Raw genomic sequence first — 7,242 nt, forward strand, 5'->3', positions numbered from 1 at the left:
ATAAAAAAAAATCCAACAACAGCCTAAAAAAATATGTTCCCACTCACTATCACTATTATCTTTCTGTATCCTATTATCAGTGACAATTTTTCAGAATTGTTGCAATACAGAATGGAAACACAATGACAACAACAACGATAACGATAACGAAAAAAAAATATCATTGCACCCCGGTCGATTTAATTACAATGCAATTGGAATAACAAAATGCTATAAAAAACAATATGTCATTCATATCTTTTTTTCTTTTCTTTACTTTTGAATTCATTCTTGGATACTGGCAGTAATGAATGAAAAAAATAAGAATAGAGAAAAAAAATTTCAAATTGTTTATGTCATTTTTACTTTAACGCCCAACAAATAACCAAGAAAAAATAAAGAATTTTATTGTTTTTTCTTTGTGTTCTCTAAAGAATAAAACAGTTGTTGACAATGAAAATTCCATTGAACAAAAGAGAACATCATAAGCCTTTTTTTACTTTATTGTTTCAAAACTGGAAAACAAAATTTTAGGCCATAATTTTTGACATTTAAAATTTATGTCGAGATTATTCATCCTGCTTCTCCAAGAGAATAAAAAGAAAAAAAAATGTTTTCAGACAATTCTTTCCACTACTTTATATGACAATAAATGTTTATCCATAGTTTTCTAAATTCTGTAAGTAGCTTTTTTTATTCTAACGACTAGGAAGAATCAGACAGAAAAAAAAGTTGGTAAAATAACAACAATTTATTGAATCCAGATCCGGCAAACAAAACAACCAAAAAAAAAAAAAATAAATAAATAAAACAATTTCATTCGTTTGACAATGAACATTCATTTCAGTGAAAAAAATCTAAAACGGATCATCATAGTATTGAAGGTAGTAATATATTCATGAGCTTATTATAAAAACAACAACAATAATACTTTCTATATTCATTTTTATTATAATATTCGTATTACGAATCTTTAATTCGGAGTTTTACAAAAGCCAACAAAAAAAAGATCTTTTTCAAATTCCCCCCAAAAAAAAGAGCAAACTTAAAGCCATTGGCTGAAATGATAAAAGGCAAAACCAACGAAACAAAAAAAAATTTACATCCATTTATTCAAATATGCCAGAATATTGAAGACAAAACAAAAAATACTAAGAAAAAAAGTTTTCATTTCTTACACAGAATTCATTTCCTATGTTTTTTCCATTATCATTATTATTATTCCAACAAAGAATAAAAGAAAATTTCCTGTTCACTATTCACTATTAATTAATTAATTAATTAATTAATGAGCTTTGAATTTCGATATCGAATTGAATTTAAAATGAAAAATTGTTCATCAAATCGAAATGAAATGGTAAAAGAATTTTACTGCCAAACTATTTTCACTTTAGAATTTAGGTTGTTTTTGTGTTTCTGGTGTTCTTCACGTATCCACTACCATTATCAATAACAGTGCATCCTTTATTCAAGTTGCACACATTGTGATGACTTCAGTATTTTCGGTGTTAATTAGGTTTTTCATTTTCTTCCATTTTTTTCTGGCCCGAATGAACGACGGTTGAAAATTGTATATTTCTAGTGTATTGAATATTCACTTGAAATGAATGATAATGATTATAATTAACAAAGAAAATAAAAAACAACTAAAATGAAACGAAACGAAACGAAATAAGTCCATTGAAGCGAGATATACAGAAAAAAAAGATTGTGTGATGATGATGATGATGAGTTTTAAGATTCTAAAGAAAAAACTTATGGATTAGATTTCCTATTTAGCCTTTTATTTAAAGAAACTTTGTTGACGTAATCGAGATTTATGCATTTTTTTGGTGTTTATGTATTTAAGTTTTATTTTTCTCATTTTTTATCTTTATTTTTGTTGTTGTTTTTGTTGAAAAAAAAGATTCATGAATGATTACATGACACGAGCCACACATCGTTGATTTAAAGTGACAGTTTTTTTTCTGGTTGTTAGTTTGTTTTTTGACCTTTCTCATAATAAACGATCATCATCATCATCATCTTTATTCCAACAATTTTTATCATTTTGTTTCTTTCAAATAAATATTTGTCAAAATGAAGTAACGAAAAAAAACCTGAATTTTTTCTATCCTTGAGTAAACACATGTGAATATAGAGAAGAATTCTGTATGGATAACATAATTTTCTTACAATCAATGTCAAGTCAAGTCAAGTCAATTAATGTCACAGCAGAATGATTTTGACAATTATTTTCTTTCTTTCTTTTCGTACGTTGAAAATCCTTAATAATGGAAAAAAAATGGATTCAGTAATGAGAAAAACGAACGACTAATAATTGTCATCATTAATGAATCGTTTTGGTTTATGTGTGTTTTCAACATTTCAACCATATTTACCAGATGTGATGCCAGAATCAATTGTCAATTGTTGAATTTAGTTTTGTTTTTCCCAAAAGAAAACATTATCATGTTTGTGTGTGTTTTTCAAATTGAAAAATTAAAGCAAATTCTCATCACCATCTTTAAACGATTACCATGAATATAAATATCCAGTTCAAAGTATGAAAATAGAATTAAGATAAACTTTTTTTCCTTCCCATCAATCAAAAAAAATCAATAAAATTAACCTAATGAATTTTGATTGACATAATATATTTCCAAGAAAAAAAAAGGAATCTGACCAGGTTTGTTATGAAAATAATTTATTCATTCATAGGTAGATTTTTTCCGTGAGAAAACTTTCTGGTGGAAAAAATAATCGATAAAAGTAAAGAAGGAAAAATCAAATCAAAGTAATTGAGAAAAAAGTCCAAAAAAAAAGAAAATCCATTTTGATAAAAATTTCAAATTAAGTCTTTTTCGAAGAAAAAAAAAATACAGACAAAATCCTTTTGGATTGAAATAAGTCCAAATATTAAATGTAAACAACAACGGTAAATATTTTTTCTCAAATCATTTCAGGTAAAAAGAAAGTAAAACAAAAATGAATAAATGAAGCCTAAACCAAGATTCTGTTGTTATGTTTTTATGTTTGAAGAAGCTGAAAAAAACCAAATATGGGTGGAGGAAATGATAAAAACCAGGAAAAACAACAACAACAACAACAATGAAAAATATGACAAGACAATATAGAGATATACATTAATTAAATTGATTGGGCGAGAATCGTTTTCCATGCAAATTTCTCTTTCTGTTTTCCATTATTTATTTCTCGTCGGTCTGTCCGTCATTCATTGGTCCTATGTGGTTGTGTAACGGAATTTTTTCCCATTTTTTTTTTTTTTTTTGTTTTTTGGTCTTCATATTTATGAGAATCAGGTGTTGTTTCAATGTTCAATGAACCTAAGCCAACCAATATCACAAAGGTAATATAATTCATTTGTTGTCAATATATCTTGTTACTTTACTTTACTTTTTTTTTGTTCGATAACTTTTTTTCAGGTTTTGTTTTGTTATTATCATTATTGTTGGACTGGTAGGAAATAAAATGACAGTTTTGGGACAAATGCATTCACTGACAAAAAAAACAAACCAACCCGGACGCATGAATTAAATGAATCGAGTTTGAAAACAAAAATTCTGGTGGTGCACGCACAAAATTATCATATTTTTGTTGTTACTGTTGTTGTCTTGGATTGCTTACCTGAATATTGTTCTTGTTGTTGTTGTGTTGGAAGCCAATTTTCGATTGACGTCCAACAAACAAGTTAACTAACTAAAAAAGACAGACCAACCGACCGAAGGACATTCAAAAATGGTATTCGAAAAAAAAACTTTAGTCAAAATATGCATCCGATTTTTTGATTATGATAACAACAGAATGGGAAAAATGAAGACACGAAAAAACATAAACAAAAAACAACGACAATAAAACAATGTCAAGCAACAATAGATATGGCTACCAACAAATATACTTTCACGAATATAGACAGACAATCACATTGTGATTAGATCAATAATCGATATCTAAACTAGAAATAGAAATTTGTTGGAATGGGCATGGTTAGATGATTAAGATTATTATCATTAACCGATCATCGACATACACACATACATTATGATCAGTGATAATGAAATATTATTGTCATTTATTCTGCTAAAAGATTATTTGTAGAAACAAAAAAAACAACGGCCTAAAAAAAGATCAAATAAATTATTATAATCAGCAACAACAATTTAGACATTATAGATAAAAACGGATAAATGTCAATATGAAAGTAGTTTTATTTATCTCTTGTTTTTTTTGGCAATTTGAAATTAAAAATGATGATCCAAAAAAAAATGGATTTATGTTTTAGGTTATTCGACCGAATGTTGAGTTTTTATCATTGGTGAATAATGATAACGATAAAGATGAAAAAAAAACAAATCAAACAAATGATCAAAATTGCCAACATCTATCTAATGTTTATCTTTGTGTGTGTGTGTGTGTGGGCGGTTATTGTTGTAATGTAGAATTTTCTTTTTCATTTGTAAATTTCGTTTTTTGTTGTTTTTCTTTGATCAATTCATTATTTAGCCAAAATTTTATGAATATGACAAACGCACACACACCCATTTATATCCATTAATTTAGTAAAAAAAATTCTAATCATTATTATCATCATAAGAATGGACAATAAAATATATTTGTTATTTTTTGTTCGAATAATGTCATGATTTGGAAAAGAAATTCATAACCCTGATTATTCATTCAACCATATTAACGAAAATAATACTGTGGAAATGATAACAGTTTTTTTAAAGAGGAAAATAACATTCTCAATGTTAACACACAAAATCAAATAGAAAAATATTGACAAACATTATGACCATGGGAAAATTATGTTGTTGCATTTTCCTATTTGAAACTATTTTCACACCTGGAATGATGGTGATGATCATACAACAAGACGCAAAGTTTATTTATTCATTTTTTAATAATGTCGAGTAACATGAAATCAAATTGGATCGTTTTTCTTCAAATTTGAATGATCTATGTGATGTTATGATCAATGAATGCACCGATATGAAATGTGAAATATATTCAATTTTTTTGTTTGAATGTACTGCAAAACAATATTATCAATACAAGTACAATGTTTGCAGATGATAAATGATTCAATAAGAATTCAGTTTCATTTTCATTTTTGTTTGTTGAAACAAATATTTGACTTTTATGATTCGATTGAATTTCAATTCAATTAATGTCTGTTTTTTCAACTGGTTATATAATATCAACAAAATTATTTGCTTTAGGGTTTTTTCTACTGTTTTTCGGTATCGTGTTTGTTTTGTGTATGCAAAAGATTTTTCCTTTTTCTGAAGTCTTTTTTTTCGGGTAGATATTCGATGGAGTCAGAATTTAGAGAATCGAAAAAGAAAGATTCAAGACAATGAAAATTTTGTTTATACAAAATTCTTTTCATACATCGAGTGTCAGTGATTTTTTAAAAAATTCTATCTATCGTATCACTCCAAAAAGCGTAGATGTCAACTATTTCTATTCTTTAGTTTCTGTTTCATTTACACTAAGTGTAAAGAATGAATGGGGATTTTTTTTGAGTTTTAAAAATTTCGTCTATATATTCCCATATTCTTATCGTTTATTATAATCATATCTATATGGATCGTTCGATGATAATGAGAAAGAATTTTTGTTTTGTGTCAGAAAAAAATTGAAAAATTTAATTTAAACAAAAACACAGACAAGCAGCGACAGCAAAGGCCTTTCTCCTCTTTTTAATTTTCAATTTTTTTAAAGAACAATTTCATTTCCAACGATGACAATCTCGTTAATTTTTCTTCCTCATTTTTTTCCCTTGTTTAGATTTCTACGATCCTTATATCTTCAAATCATTATTCTGTGTTGAAATAAATTATTTCAATTTATTAGAAAAAAACCGTCATCAACATTAACATTATTATCAATAGCAGATATCCCATCTATCCATTCATCACAAATACAAATGTCAAATTCAAAACATTAACGAAAAAAAAACATGAAAATTAATGTAAATAAATGAATGAATTATCTTGATTGGAATCGAAAAACAAAAACAAAACGAATTTTTTACATAAATAAATAAATGAAGGAATGGCTGAATGAAGCAACATTTGATCCAAGTCAAAATGTATACACAAAGTTGTTGAATACTATTTTTGTTTTGCTTTGTTTTGGTTGTTTTCGTTTTGTTCAAATAGATGTTATTTGAAACCGCTTTTTATGTATTTTTTCCAATGAAAATATATGACCATCATCAAATCAAACATATATCTTTACTCGTCATTTTTTTCACGAATGTTGTTCAATGTGGTAATAATATTGATGTAAAATTGATTCACATCATTGATCGATTAGCAAAAATATATTTCATTCAATTTTAATACTTTTTCTTGTATTCAAATTTGAAAAACAAAACATTGGTGCGAATATTTGAAGTGGTTTTTTCTTAGGATAGAAAATGCTGATGATGATCATCACATTTAAAAAATGATATTGAAAACAAATGAATGGCCAATGTTTATGAACACAGACTCTTATGTCGATATGATAAAATTTGGGAAAAAAGGGAAAAATTATTGGCCAAACTGAATCGATTCATCGAATAATTATTTGTTATATAATGAATGATTGATTGTGAACAATGATAATACAGAAAAAAACACTCACTTCTCGTACACTTGACTCTTGATCTTTTTTTTTTGAATCTTTTTTTTTCACTGTTCATATTTTTTTCCGTTTTCAAGTATCATCATCATCGAACATTTGGCCTAACTTTCATTCATTTTTTTTCTGGAACCATTTTCTTTCATATAACGATGATGATGATGATGATGATTGGTGATGATAAAAAATTTTGTTTCAAATACATTGCTGTTGTCAATGTGTCATACAATGGCACTCTTTTTTTTGCCATAATAATTCTAATGACTTGAATTTCATAGTAAAAGAAAAAATGAACAACAAAACAACAATAACAAGATAATGTAACAGAAATTTCGTTTTTTTTTTGAAATGATGGAATAGCGTCATTATCATCAATGTCAAATGAATTGAATTGAATTTCAACAAACAACAAAACAAAAAAGTGTCAAAGAAAAAAATACAAACGTAGAAAAAAGAGAAGAAGACATTCTCATGTGAATGAAATGGATACTGAATAGAAAGAATTTTAACTTTTATTTGAAATTCTGTATGAAATAAACAAAAAATTCTAATATCATAAATCAAAAATTCATTCCATTCACCAAAAACAAAAACTGAACAAATTTTTTCATAATAAAAACAATGAGGATG

The 7,242-nt window shown here is 26.5% G+C and overlaps 1 long non-coding RNA gene across 1 annotated transcript; it reads left to right on the top strand.

The window, feature by feature from the left end:
• The first annotated feature begins 2,460 nt into the window (after window positions 1-2,460).
• Window positions 2,461-4,155, top strand: LOC142646327 (uncharacterized). Its single transcript, XR_012847280.1, has 4 exons — window positions 2,461-2,522; window positions 2,680-2,924; window positions 3,001-3,328; window positions 3,405-4,155. It is a non-coding gene; the product is annotated as an uncharacterized LOC142646327 (long non-coding RNA).
• Window positions 4,156-7,242: the final 3,087 nt, after the last annotated feature.

The sequence above is a fragment of the Dermatophagoides pteronyssinus genome, unplaced genomic scaffold, assembly GCF_027571235.1.
Source record: "Dermatophagoides pteronyssinus isolate colony J.1.1.1.1 unplaced genomic scaffold, Derpt_VIB-CSIC_2022.12 sq0003, whole genome shotgun sequence".
NCBI lineage: Eukaryota > Metazoa > Arthropoda > Arachnida > Sarcoptiformes > Pyroglyphidae > Dermatophagoides > Dermatophagoides pteronyssinus.